Here is a 15,838-nt window from a genome sequence, read left to right on the forward strand (position 1 = left end):
ACTTCATGATGATTTTCTCACTGTTAAGCTTCACATTCAAGAAAATTAATATTTCTTCTCTGTTTTGCTTCCAGCAAAATACCTCACATTGACTCTTTCATTGTTAAGGGACATAAACAAAGCCATCAAATCACAAACAAGAAAAGTTTGATATTTGTATTGGCCTATTCTTTGACGTGTCTGCAGTAGGATACACTGCTACAGCCTTACTAAATATTACATAAGTATAGCTTAATATGTTATACTATGTTAAGGCTTATATTTAAAGTTTTTTCTTAGCTTATTATGCATAAATATTATACGTAAAGAATGAAATTATCTTTTTGGAATTATTTAGGATTGGTCAAGAGAATGTTAAAAAATGGCTGTGCTGTGGTGATTTAAAACTCCTTAATTTATAATCATATGCTAAATTAATCACATAAATCTCTCTCTACTTACAACTGGGTGTAGTCATAATCAGAGGTTTGGAATTCAAGATTCTGAGGTATGTTATAATTTGTCAGATAAGTGGCATCATAAAACAACAATTATGGTATAAACTTATGTATGTCAGTTCATGTGATATAATTTGATTACGTGGACAGATAGTGCACAGAACACATCATCAGCTAATTAAAATGAATATGACTGGGACTGAAGCATACTGCTGTCAAACAGAAAATTATAATCATCTGACAATGTCTGAAGTCTGAATGTACAGTAATGTGATCTGATGATTAGGGAAGGATAGTAGCCTAAAATGTGTTTTTGCAGTGGATAAGCTGCATACATCTCAAATGAATAGAATTTCTCACAATGTCCAGATTTTAAAAGCAGCGGTGATACAGCAGTAGTGTTGTTGCCTCACAGCAAGAGGTTCTCCTGTTCAATTTTCGGCTGCAGTGCCTTCTGTTTTGAGTCTGTATGTCCTCCCCGTGGTCAAGTGACCTCCAAAAGACATGTGTGAATGGGCATGCCTTTGCTGAAGGTTGGGCATCAGGATGGCAACTCGGTACCATAAAAATCTGCTGCCAATTATTAGCAGAGTGGAGTTCTGCTGTGATGACCCTCAACCAGTGCAGTGTGTTGAATGTAACTATGGAAATACTCAACCTTCATAGAAAGTCAAGTATTTTTGTTTCATTCTTCATGGTAATGCACATAAAAATGTATTTATTTTATTTATTTTACATTTGTTGACCGGGCTAGTCTAACTGGATACATGTCCATTTTCAGTAGAGGCCCGGGGAGAAAAGCTCCAGGAAAACATTAAAAAAAATTAATAGAGAATTTACAGAAACAAATATAAACAGTAGTAATTGTTACATAAAAACATTAAAACCAAAAAAATTGATTCAAATTTTTTTTTTTTTTTTTTTTTTTTTTTAACAGAAGATGAACTACTCTTAGTAAATGTAGCATAATGAAAATTGTTTATGGGTAGTCTAACTAAAGAAGGTATAATATACTTGTAAACATTGAATTTATATGCAAACTTTAGTATATAGAAGCATTATAGGAAGGTTGTAGTAGATGTAGGTTGAACGTTAGAGTCAAGAAAAAAAATGTTAGAAAGCAAAAATAGGAGAGCAGTTATGTACATAAGAGGGGTAAAAGGGTGAAAGTGGACCCAAGGAAGTAGGAAGATAGAAGTGAAGGAGGTAAGCAATTTAGTCAGGGTTTGTGCAGAGGCACAACCAGTGTGATTTTAGGTGAATTTTGAGTCTTAGTTTAAAGAGAGACAGAGATGGTAGTAGAGTTAGATCTGTAGGTAGAAGGTTCCAGTGTTTGCCAACAGTGTTTGAGAAAATGCTATCACCTGACAAGTTAGTAGACTTCGTAGTACAAACAAGTAATCTACTTGAAGAGCGTAATGAAGTTAAATTAGTATAAGGGGTGATAAGGTTAGCAAGAATAGGAGTATTTTTAGGTTGATAAAAGATTTTGTGAGCAATGATGAGTTGGGAAAATGTTAGCATGCTAGGTAATTCAAGCCAGTTGAGCTGCTTAAGATTAAGACAATGGTGTGTCATGTATGGATTGCTGGTAGCAAACCTGGCAATATTGTTATAGGCGTGAGAAATTTTGAGGAGGTTAGTTCTTTTTAGATTAGTATAAATTGGTGAAGCATAGAGAAGTGTAGAGATTAAGTGAGAGTGGGCAATGGTGGTTCTGGCCTGAGGAGTAAGGAAAGGTTTGATTATGTATAAGGAACCAATTTTTCTGTTCACTGCTTGTATGGTGTTGTTAATGTGTATATCATAGGTGAGGTTGTTGTCGATTGTGACTCCTAAAAGTTTGGTAGATTGTTCAGGAGTTATCAGGGTGCCTTTGCTAGATACAATAGAGAGATCAATAGGAGAGGACCTACTGGTAGGTGGAAATAGTAGAAGTTTAGTTTTTTTGGCATTCAAAAGAAGGCAACGTTTTAGGAACCATTCTTCAACTATGTTAAATACTTTTTGGGTTATGTAGTGGAGTTCAGAGGTGGAGTTAGCAGAGCATATAAGTGTGGAATCATCGGCATATTGAATACAGGTGGCTTCCGGGACTGCTATGTGAAGGTTGTTGATAAATAGTGAAAAAAGAAGGGGTCCTAGAATTGAGCCCTGGGGGACTCCTATGGAGACTGGTAGGAGGGATGATAGTTTATTTTGCCAGAGAACTGCTTGTTGCCTATTGTTAAGGAAAGATTTGAACCATTGAATAGCTGGGGGATCAAGAGCAAGAAGTTCAAGGTTATTTATAAGTAGGGGATGATTGACCATATCAAAAGCCTTTGACAGGTCGATGAAAAGAGCGGAAGAGAGGGTGTTGTTATTACGGTTCTTATTGATGGTATCTGTGAAGGATAGAAGGGCAGTGGTGGTGCTGTGAAATGGCCTAAAGCCATGTTGGCAAGTAGCTAAAATATTGTGTTTAATTAAGTGGTTAAGTAACTGATGGTGAATACATTTTTCCATGACTTTAGCTAAGGGTGGTAGGAGGGATGAGCTATTGGTCTGTAGTTAGAATAGTCAGTGGATTTACCACCTTTATGCAGTGGGATGATATGGGAGACCTTCCAGATTTCAGGGATGATACCTTCATTAATGGTTCTATTTAGTAGGATGAATATGGGAATGGCAATGGATTTTGCTGCTATTTGCAGATACTCAGCAGGTAATTGGTCTGCTGAGGGGGTAGAAGGCTTAAGCTTTAGGAGGATTTTGTAGATAGAGTTAGTAGAGATAGGGTGAAATGTGAAAGTTGGTAGAGGTATAGAACTGTGGGAAGGTAGCCTCATGTTATCAGTGGAAAGCTGACTTGCTAAGGACTGGATGGTCTCTGTAAAGTAGGTGTTAAAATTATTTGCAGTTTGAAGTGGGGTGTTTTGATCAGCATCATGAGGAGATGGTGTGCTACAGTGACCAGGTTTAAGGAGACTATTGATGCTTGACCAAAATTTCTGAGGTTGCTTTTGGTGAGTTTGTTGAAGCTTACTATAGTAGTTCTTTTTGTCAGATAGTATAGCCTTTTTTGTCATATTTCTCAATTGTCTAAAGGTTTGTCTATCAGGGGAGGTTCTGTTAGTTCTACAATTATGCCAAGCTTTATTTCTAAGTAGTATTTTATTCTTAGTCTCAAGTGTTAGCCATGGGGCTGGTTTGAATTTTACTCTAATAGATCGTAAGGGTGCATGCTTATCTAGGATAGCAAGAAATTGAGAGTTAAAATATGTGACAGCTTCATCAAGTGGAAGGGTTTTAACAGGTTTCCAATCGGAAGCTCTAAGTTAATTTTGGAAGAGTTCAGGGATGAAGTGTTTCTTAGACCGAATTGTTCTATAGGTTGGAGTGATGAAGATATCATTTTTTTGTCTTATTATGTAGGTAAGCATATGATCACTAAGATCGTCTGGTAAGGTACCTACCTTATAAGTACTTGGGTCTTTATTTGTGAGTATCCAGTCTAAGGTACTCTCTTTTTTTGTAGGTTTGTTGATTCTGGTCGTTAAGTTGATTGTTTGAGTAAAACCATGGAGATTAATATGAGTGGAGGGGTTAATGGTATTAATGGTTTTCCAGTCGTTATTAAAGTCACCTAGTACTATTGTTTCCTGTGGGTAGGTTGTAGACAGCCAAGCAAGAATATCTTCAATAATTATGTTGTTATTACCAGGGGGTAAATAGAGACAAATTACATAGAGGGATTTGTTAGGGTTAATCTGCAGTTTAGAGATAAGGATTTCAGCCTTATTTTACAAGGGTGGGATGTCATTAATAGAGGAGATCTGTAATACATTTTTGTAAAGGAGTGCAACTCCTCCTCCCTTACGCTTTAGGCGGTCCTGCCTCAGAATGTTGTAGCCAGGAGGAATTATTTCATTATCCTTGATTCCTGGCTTTAACCATGTTTCTGTGAGGCAGAAAATGTCAATTGAGTAAATTTCAAGAAGTGCATGAATGTGGGCAATTTTGTTGTTGATACTGCGAGTATTGAGGTGTGCTATTAGTAGGGAGTTAGTAAGTTTGTTTAGTCTAGTCTGGTTTAGGTCAGATGTGCAGTGGTTATTTAGTGAAGCAGCTATGGTAGGGCCTGGATTAGGGTGTATGTCCCCATCCCTTAAAAGATGCTTTATGGGTGAGGATATGGGGTTGTGTGAGAAGTTTATCAGAAGTTTCCTTTTCTTTGTGTTCAGGTTCTAAAGCTTTATATGGATACATCGGTGGTATTGAGGTGACAAATAACAGGGTGAGGAAATGATGTTTATGTGTTTGTGGGAGTAGACTATATTCATTGTGGTAATATGTCTTGGAGGGAGGTTAGTGAGGAATAGATTGGGTTTCTCATAATGGGTGAGGAGATAGGCAGAGGTTAGGATGGGTAAGAAAATAGTTAGAAGTGAAAAATTGAGAGTGGGGACTTTAGATATAATATGCATGCTTAAAAGATTGACAATATGAAACTTCTGTTGTCTGGTCGGAAGGGGGAAAAGAAGGCCAGTTAGAATAATTAAGTTTGACCCCTCACATGTGGGGTACAAGGTGCACTTGCTCTCCATGCAGAAACACTGTTATGTCTGTAGTTTACTGTGTAGTTCATTGCTGCATTTTGTTTTGCTTTTGTAAGTTTCTCTGTGATCTCTCATTAAGAAGGTGTACTTCTGAAATGAAATGCACTGTGTGATATTTTTTGTACGTGGGTTTTAAAAAGTAAGAGAGTGTGTGTGTAATGCCCTTGTTAACACATAGTGGTGGGTAGAAATACTCATGCTTGAACCCTGTACTTTGGATGCAGGTGGCATGGACTTGAATTCCTTACCCACCACTATTTGTAACAAACTTGCAGATTTTTGCCTCATATTTGTTCTGTTCATCACAAAATCTGTGGTTTCTGTATCTTCATATTTCCTTGCAAAGGTTTGTAGTGCAGTGGTGCACTGGTAGCATTGTTGCCTGACAGCTACAGATTCTGTGGTTTGATTATTGGCTGGGGTGCCTTCTGTGTGGAGTCTGCATGTTCTCCCATCCCTTACAAAGATGTGTCTGGAGTGTTTCTCCCTGCTCTGCTATAATTTGGCTTTGTTTTGTTCCAAGTCAGACTAGTTTCCTGGTTAACAAATGTTTAAAAATAACAGGCATTTGAATTTCAGACTTCATATTCTTCAGAAAGTACATGGTAAAACAAAACCTTTTATTCTAGCAATTGTCTAAGTTTATAACATGGATATTTGAAATTTGCCCATATTTTTGGTACTGTATTCCCCCATTATTGGCCTCGTCCAGGTATTTTGTGCTAAGGTTGAGAGCTATGGTTAGAACTGAATTCACTGAATATGTTTAGCAGCTGTATTCCCACATTATTTGCTTTTTTTCAGGTGTTTTTTGCTAAGAGGTTGACAGCTATGGTGAGAACTGAATTCATTAAATAGTAACCATTTAAGTTTGTCTTCCTCTGTTTCAGGTGATTTGGCATAGTGGTATGTTTCTCTGACTGTTTTGCACAGGGTCCCCTGGGTTCAAGACATGGCAGTAAAATGTATGGTGGTAACACAGCATTTTATTCTAGCAACTTTCCAACATTATACAAGCAATGTTTAAAATGTGTCCCTGGTTTTTGGCTTTTTGCCCCCCCAATACATTTTGGCTTTTTTCCAGATATCTTGTGCAGCAAAATTCATTCAGAGATACAGCTGAGTGTCGAGTAGATTTTACAAGGAGCTGAGAGCTGCAGGGGAACAAAAGTTTAGTGCTGCTTATGCTAAATCTGCTTGTATTGTTAATAGCACAACAGGTAGTGTACTTGCTTTTGATGCAGAAGGCTGTGGGTTCTACTCCCACAGTAAATAGATGCATTGTTGATACTGTACTGTGTTGTAAAGGGGGTTGATGCTGCAGTCCTTTTTGGCAAAGATACCTAGTAACTATGAACCTGTTATCAGTTTGCTATCCATTCTCTATTGCGGTATTGCTATATCATTTTTTTAATGCATGCAACATAGGCAATTTATTCTTCAAGGGCAACAGGCATTTTATTTGTAGATAAAACAATGACATATAGAGTTGTTTGCTAGCAGCGACCTCTTTATTAGTTACAGATTTCTTTAATGTGGATTTTACTACTTCAGAGATTGTGCATATTTACTGATACTGATGGACTATAGAAGGTTGAGTAGAAGTTTTATGATGGAAATGTTCTGAACTGGGCGGTTTTGTCATTGGTGCATGCATTTTGTTTCACTGTTTACTGGAAAAATGTTCAAAACAATAAATTTAAAATGCCCTCTAACAACTGTATTGTACAAGGAATATAATGTAATACAGTCAGGAAGGTGCATCAAAGAGCATGTGTAAGTTTCATGCTCAAGGGGCCTATGATTTTGAAAACAGCCCAAAGTTAATCTTTATCTGCCACTGGCAAAATGTATTTTTTTTGAATGTGGGTTTCAATGCTGTTTCAATGCATATGAGTTTCAATGGCAGAGAAGTTTTAATGCTAAGTCTATTTTCATTGTGAGACTTCATTGCTTTGTTTAACAGATATCTATTAGGGTTTGTGTGTAAAATGCAAAATAAAACTTTCAAATAAAATTGAAATCATCACAGAAGTAAAGCAGTATGCACATTACAGTGTTTATGGTAAATGCGGCAAAATAACCAAGGAATGGGATGATGGAATGGCTGCAGGGGGAGGCTCCATTCGACCATGATTTTGTGATGGGGGGGGGAAGGGAAGCAAACTCAGACCGCCCCGGTTGAACTATACCTCTCAGTTGTCCATATTTTTGCAAAATGAATAGATATTTGCTTCTTATTTTTGGTTTGTTCCTCATAAAATGTGTGGTTTTCTAGCAAATCATTTAGGAATGAGGTCACTAAATGACAAACATTGAGTTTCAGACATCATAACCTTCAGAAAAATGCATGCTAATGCAAGACCTGTTATTCTATCAACTGTCTTAAGTTTATACAAGAGCAATTTTAGTAGTGTTTGTATGTTCCCCCAATATATTTGGCCTTGTCCAGATTTCCTGCATTAAGAGGTTGAGAGGTACATGCAAATCACTTTGTAGAATTAGAAATATCCAAACCTCTCAATTGTCCCCAATTTTGGCTCAAAATGTTGCTCTCCCCTAATAATCCTTCCTCAAAATGGCAATTTTGGAAGAAAATGTGGAGGGTTTACAATTATATATAACTGTAATGATCAGAGTTATAGATTACTTTTATTTCAGAAATGCATGTAGATACTCTTATTTTGTTAGCTGCTCAAGTTAACACTGTTAATATTAAAAATGTGTCCCTTTTTTGACAGGTTCCCAGCTGTATTGTCTGGCAATTTTATATTTTTGCATCATATTTTAGTCTGTTTTTCATAAAATTGTGGTTTGCTGGCAAATTAGTAGCAAATCATTAAAGACTGAAGTTAGAAAATAATGCAAGACATTTGAGTTTCAGATTTTATACCCTTCAGAAAATTCATACTAATGCAAGATCTATTATTGTTCTATTATCTAAGTTAATAAGAGCAATATTTAAAAAATGTCCTTATTTTTGGGCCTGTGTACCACTTCTAGTTCTATGTATGGCTTTGTCCAGATTTCTTGCTCTGAAGTTGAGAGGTATAAGTATCAGAGCCATCACTGTCAGCCAGAGACATTTCAAATTATGACATACTTGTTGCACCCCACTCCCCATTGTAGTGGCTCTCGATGTGTCCAAGGAAGGCAAGGAGCAGTTATGCAGAGTAAGCGTGCAGAGTATTCCCCCATCCAAGGTAGACCACAAGTACAACCGTGGCTTTTCATCTGTCCTTGATTTTGCAGAATGTTCTGGTTTTCTGTCAGATTTATATACTGTTGATTTATGCTTCTTATTATTCAGGAAATGCATGCTGTCACAGTGCTCTGTTGCTCTGTTTAAGTAGCAATGATTTAATGAGCATCAGGTAAGCTTGTCGGAGATTGTAAGATGCAAGTAAGCTTTAATAAGCACACTGTTAAAGAATTACCACATTGAAAGCCTTTTCGTTGTTGCCATGCAGAGAATATTTACATAACTAGATAATGTATAAGCCTTGGGTATTGAAATGCATATGACAGTATTTGTAATAAAAGGACAGGATTACAGTATTTTCAGAAGCTCATTACATTTATTGGAGACTTGCAGTCATCTTTTGTTGGAGACTTGCAGTCATCTTTGCAGGCTTACCCGTAAAATAAACAGAATGCCAATCTATCATGTGTGGTCCATAACTTGTGCAGGAATCCTTTAAGCAATTTATCTTAAGCTTGTTTCTTGTTTGCTGTTCATTTTTTACTTTTATCGTGTCTTCCTCATGAAACAAGTAGATAGTTGTGTCAGGCAGCAGGTCTTTTTTGGATAAGAAACATTTTTACAAGTGGGGGTATCACAGAGATTGCTACTTTCAGCATGTTACTTGGTAATTTTATAAAGCTGAATATAAATTATAATTAGAACTGCAGTGCAAGGAGTAGTGGTTTGAGTGAGTGCTGCTTGTTTTTTATACTTGATTTTGACTGACATTCCAGTAATGTATTTAAAAAGTAATTTATTTTTTCATGCCTCACAATCTGTTCCCATCTGGATATTAAGTAAGTTGTCATGTAGCCAATGCATTGAAATATTTTTTTCTTCTACACTTCATTTTGTCTTGATTGGACTCTCATAATGACTGTTTGGCACCCAGGACAGCGTATTTAATTAAAGTTCCAGTTGTTGTGGTTTTGAGCATAGCTCCACCCCTTTCTAGTTGACCACACCCCTTCTCATTGGCCCCACCTATTCAGCTTTCTCCTGCAGTACTCCTTTAATTTGAAGTCACCAGCCATCACTGCTGTCCCTCCAGCATGTTCTGTTAATTGTAGTAATGAGGTTGAGGTCTTTGGAGTGTGTGGTGTGAAGGGATTGGGATTTCTTTAGATGTAGCATTTCTAACAGAGCTGGGTCAGGCATGGCTTTGTAAGTCAAGCAGAGATTGCCTCTCAGTAGGTGATATGAGACAGAGAATAGTTGGAGTTTTTTGAGTCTGCCCATATAGGACAAGTGTTTAAGGCCTAGGATCCTATTTGTGAGGTACTTTTGTGGCCTCTCCAGTTGTTGCAGGTGTCTAGTGAGATACATGCAAAATGGGGCATTGTACTCGATGACTGGCCTAATGAGGGAAGAGTAGAGGGAAACAATGATCTCTTTCTTCCTGGATGCAAAACCCTTAGTAATGAGATGTGCCACATAGAAGGACTTTCTGAACCACAGTGGCAACGTGGTGGTCAAAAGAGAGGTTGCTGTCAACTTGTGTTCCCAGATCTCTTATAATGACTTCTGTGTTCAGTGGTCTACCATCAATGTGGTAATTCATGGGAACCAGGTTTTTCCCAAATCGGATGATGACACATGTTTTGGCACTGAACTTAAGGCCATGGTTCTGACACCAGTCGTTGGTCTCAGTGAGCTCATTCTGTTGGATGCCAACATCACTTGGGGAGTTAATAATAGCTCCCAACTTGCAATCATCTGTGAACTTTGTCAGCCAAAGTCCCTTTGTGTTGGCCTCGACTTCAGCGAAGTATATACCAAACAGGAGAGGACCCAGGACCGGACCCTGTGGGACTCTACTCATGACTAGTCAGCAATCTGACTTAGAGTCAGCTACTTTTACACTGTGGGTTCTATCTGTGAGCCAATTTGCAACCCACCTACTGATATAGGGGTTGATGCCTAGCTTAGTGAGTTATTATATGACTCCTGAGTGGGGAATGGTATCAAAAGCCTTGGCCAGATCAAGGTAGGCTGTATGAACCACCTTGCCTTCATCCACAGTTCTGGTGACTTACTCAAAGAACTAGACCAAGTTAAGCAGGCATGATCTACCCTTCACCAAACCAAACTGTGTAGGATCTAGAGATTGGAGATTTCCTATATCCTTGTTTATTAGGTCCATGATGATGTGTTCCATAGCTTTGCATATCAGACTTGTCAAGCTAATGGGGCAATAATTCCCAAGGTCTATAGTTTCTCCTCCCTTGTGGAGGGGATGACTGTAGCAGTGTGCCATTCTGTAGGGACAAAGCCTGAAGTGAGGCTGTGACTGAACACGGTTCACAGGTGAAGTGCCAGCTCTCTCGGGACTTCATGTAGAACACAACCAGGGATATTGTCAGGTCCCATACAAGCGCTATTCTTGGCTTAGGACAGTGCTGTTTTAACCTGTGCAGCAGTAATACTGGAAGCATGGCAATCTGCTAGTATTGTGATTGGTCCTTTGGGGGAGGAGAGGGGTAAAGCTGGCCCTGAATCTGTCAGCCAGTATACTGGCAATACCTGTTGGCTCAGTATAGGAGGTACCATTGTACAGTAGATCAGAGCAAATCTGGGTATTGCCATGGAGATTCTTTACATAACTATAGAAGGCCTTGTGGTTGTCTTTACTATCTGTTGCAATTCTGCTTTCATAGCTAGCTAGGCAGAATACATTCATAGAAAAGAAAAGAAACCACATTAACATTTTTTTACTTGCATACATTATACATTACACAATGTTTTCTTTTGTTTCTTTCTTTATAACAGCTGTCATTCAGTCCAGCATTATATAAATTGCATAGGTCATGTCTTTCCTTAAACCTCATTTCTCCTCCTCCTGAATATTCTATATGCACTATTCCCACTCATTTAATTTATTTATATATAATTTGCTCCCTCCCTTTTCAACCATTTCATAGAAACAACCTCCATCTTCAAATGCCAAGGATTATGGTTTAAAAGTTAGAGCCAGAATAAACTCCTTACTATTCTGAACCAAAAAGATATCCTCTTTTTTATCCCAGACAACACAGCCATTATCAAAGGAGTTTTCATTTCTCTATTTGAATATGGGCTTTCAATTTGTGCTTCTACCTATAGAAAAAACATCACATATTCGATACTATTTCTACCAGCATATGCAAATTCATTGCAAACACACGTCTCTGTGAGCATCACTGTATCACCCTAGAAAAAGCCAAATGGCAACTCATAAAACAAAGACCTTACCTATTATTTTCCCAGCTCTACATATTTACTCCCCTTGCAGCTAGACTTCACGGAAAAAAAACTCCTCATACAACTTGAGACACTACTCACAGCTTATACTGACTCTCATTACACCTAGAACCAAACTCCATACCACTGTACATGCTTTCTCCTGCCAGGCACCTACTCTTGGACAAGCTTTCCCCATCAACCTAAACGAAATCAACACTTATTCTATATTCATTATGCAAGTCAAAAAGCACCTTTTTTCATCCAAGCCAAATGCTCCTGCTTCAGCACAGGACCTAACATCTAACATATTATCTCTTTCACAGATCCAAGTCTTTTCTTCTCCCTCAGAATTTGCTGAAGACTGTCACACATTTGAAACTAATGCAAACATTGTACATCACAGTTTGCTTGACAGTGCTTGTTAACTGGAATGTATATAGTCTGAACTATTCTGTTATTACTTACATTCCTGCATTTTTTGTATGTCAGATGTTTATTTCTCCAAGGCTGTGCCTACAATTGATCAATATTGTTCAGTTCACTACCCCAGTAAAAATAAATAAATAGGTAAATAAATAAATAGATAAACAAATAAATAAATAAATAGGGATCCTACTTCATGTTCTTTAATCTCTTTTACAATATTCAATACTTCCAGTCTGGTTAGTTTAAATTTTGATTTCCATTTTATTGTCGTAATTTTTGGCAGCCAATAGAATTAAAGTTAATAATGCCTTACTATGTCTAAGCACTTCAGATCCTGTGTCCCAGCACAAGAGAAACAGCCATTTGCTGCACAAGTATTTCTGATAGAGTATTGTGTAGGGAGGGCCTGAAATGTGCCAACTCATTAGACTCCCCACAAAAGCATTCCCAGCTATCTTTTTCTTTTCAGTCACACATCCAGCATTTGCTGTTTACCTAAGGAAACATTATTTGACATCTACCAGGGGTATAAAAATACCTATTATACAATTCCTCCTCTAAAACTTGCACGCTGATTGGCCAGCCCAACTAGCGTGCCCATTGTAAATCCCTCAATATACTAACGGAAAAGGGTCCGGTCGCCCGGACTTTTTCCGTTAGTATAAAACACTGTCTCGCTATGTTAAAAGAGTTTAACATAGCGATACAGGTTTAAAAAAAGCAACGCAGATCTCCGTTGCTTTTTGTAAAGCTGTCTCGCTATGTTAAACTCCTTTAACATAGCGACACAGTGTGTAAAAAGCAACGGAGATCTTGTGATCTCCGTTGCTTTTTTTTTTAAACCTGTCTCGCTATATTAAATGGGTTTAACATAGCGAGACAGCTTTAAAATAAGTAACGGAGATCTCTGTTGCTTATTTTAAAGCTGTCTTGCTATGTTAAACCCATTTAACATAGCAAAACAGTAAAAAGCAGTGGAGATCTTGCATTCTCCATTGCTTTTGCCCACAGCTCTGATGTACTGCGTAGGCATGCGCAGTACATCAGAACTGCCGCGGAATACCAGACAGCTGCGGAAGGGCAGCAAAGAGGCATTATACAATGCCATTATTTAAGAAAAGTAATTATTTCTTTTCTTAAATAATGTCATTGCATAATAGCAATAACCCACTTCTGGGTGTGGGTAATGCGGGATTTAACCACGGTTGTCTTTGTTTGGTCCCTCGGGCTTTGCCCTCGGGACCAAAGCACGCCAACCGTGGTTAAATCCCACATTACCCACACCCAGGCGTGGGTTATTGCTATATTCAAACATGTCAGAGCAAAATTCCTAAAATGTCTAGACTTTGTTGCATACTTGGGAACAATATATATGTACTCTCACTGTTCCATTGTGAGTTAGTTTTTCAAGTCTCTCTTCCCAATCCTTTCTAATTCCTCTGATTTATTTTCATAGTTATCATGCAGTATTTTATATGCTCTACTAATTATACCTTTTTAACAACAGCTTCTGTTTTACTTTTGACTAACAAATCTGCCAGAGCAAATATTTTACTTAGGACTCCCCTATCCTTCTGTCTTTCCCTAGTCTTTGATATCTATCACTGGTAGGGAATGCAGTCTCTAACCTACAATCCAAAATTCTCTTTGGCCTCATCCCACTCTAACTTTCCCTCTTCAGTTGTTTGTTTCCAGTACTATGGTTCCTTTGCCAGTTTTCTCTAGTAAATTACAGGCCCTCTTGTCTATTTTCTGTATCCCTACTTGCAGTCATTCATATTGGCAAACTCTTCTTTCAACATTCCAATGTTGGCTTAATTTTTAAAATACTTTCTGCAACATTATGAATGTAATATTTTGTGTGGTTGTTATGATTCTCCATAATGTGCTTCCTTAATTCATCTTTATAGGTGCTACTAAATTATAATGGTAGCAGTTTTTGAGTATTTCTAGCAAGAAGTGAAATGTCAAATGTTTATGAACAATTAGATCAATTAATAGTTTTGTACTGCTTATTGTGTATTATTTTCAAGTAAATTTTATGCAAATTAAGAACATTATTTTGAAATGCAGGTTCCTAACAATGCATTTTTATATATAATATCTATATATATAAAAGTACATAAATTGAATCATAAGAACATAAGGTCATAGGAGATTAGTAGGCTGATAGCCCTGGACCCCTTACAAGCCTAGCCAAGTGATTATCCCCAAGAAAGAAACCTCAGTCAACACCTGTCACCCCTGTCAATGAGGGACACAGGTAAAACCTCTTCGACAAATTTGTGGTTTCTCATCCACTCATCAAGGTTGCATTTGAAGAGGGTCAGTGACATACTTTGATTGATGTGTATGGGGAGTCTATTCCAGAAACGGGGCAACCTCTGAGAGACAAACCTGTCTCTCCAGAAGGTTTTGTTAATGTCACATATCAGATTTAGTTCTTTTGCTTGGGTAACATAGGAGGAGTTTGACTTTCAGATATGGAGCATCTCTAGCAGAGCAGGTTCTGAAATTGCCTTGTAGGGGGACACAGATCACCCCTGAGCAATCTGTATGATTCCGAGTAGTGATAGTGATTTGAGCCTGTCCACATAGGACAAGTGTTGGTGGCCAAGGATTCTCTTTGTGAGGTATTTCTGTGTTTTTTCCAGTTGGTTCAGGTGTTTGGAGAAGTACATACCAAATGGGGCGCTGTACTCAATTATTGGCCTAATGAGGGAGGAGTACAGAAAGGTAATAACCTCCTTTTTTCTGGATGCAATCCCTTTGTTTATGAGACGAACCAAGTAAAAAGCTTTTCTGACTACTGCCGCTACATGATGGTCGAATGTGAGATTGTTGTCAACCTGTGTACCTGGGTTTCTCACCACAGGTTGTATTCGTAGGGGGTTACCATTGATGTGGCAATTGGTATGGGCTGAGTTTTTGCTGAATGGTATGATAATACATTTTTTTTTTTTTTGCATTTAACTTAAGGCCATGACTTTGGCATCAGTCATTTGTTGTTGTGAGACCCTCTTGTAATATGTTAACATCATTTAGGGAGTTAATGACAGCACCCAACTTACATTCATCTGTAAACTTGGTCAACCACAGGCCTTTTGTCTTTGCCTGGACCTCTGAGAAGTAGATGCCAAACAGTAGAGGTCCCCGGACAGGTCCCTGGGGATCACCACAAGCGACAAGTCTGCTGTCAGAGGTGGAGGTACCTATTTTGATCTTGTGGATCCTGACAGTGAGATTTTTTACTGGAGTTTCAACAGAGATTAAAGGTCTCCAAAGCAAAGATGAAGAGCATTATGGGTGACAGACATTCCTGGTAAATGCTGCAATGAGCTGAAAAAAGCAGTGATGAAACACCACTCCTGTCAGAGAACCTGAGTACAACTGTCACAATCTCAAAAGTCTTCCTTGAATACCAAAGGAATCTAAGGCACTTCACAGAAATGTTCAGGATAAAAATTCAAGGGCCTTACTGTAGTCCCTACATACATAGTAAAAGGTGAAATATCCCTATCACTAAGATGCTGAATTCAAAAAAGCCCTTAGTATATCTGGGTCTCCCAAATGTCACATGTAGAACCCATGTTGGGTAAGAATCAAATTTACACTGACTTCCTGGATCTCATTACTCAAAGAAATTATTTCTTTAAACAATCTCTTTGTGTCTGTTTGACAAAAGAAAATAAATGTGCTTTTTTCAGAGATACAGGATAAGCCTAATCTGAGTAACTACTCATACTTGATTAATGTCTGAGAATTAGTACACCTACAAATAAATATATATATATATATATATATATATATATATATATATATATATATATATATTTTTTTTTTTTTATTCATTCTTTGTTTATATTTTTCTAGTGTGCATCTTATGTGTCAATATAATATATGATTTG

Source organism: Protopterus annectens, chromosome 8.part0 (genome assembly GCF_019279795.1).
Source record: "Protopterus annectens isolate FY-2018-M chromosome 8.part0, PAN1.0, whole genome shotgun sequence".
Classification (NCBI taxonomy): domain Eukaryota; kingdom Metazoa; phylum Chordata; order Ceratodontiformes; family Protopteridae; genus Protopterus; species Protopterus annectens.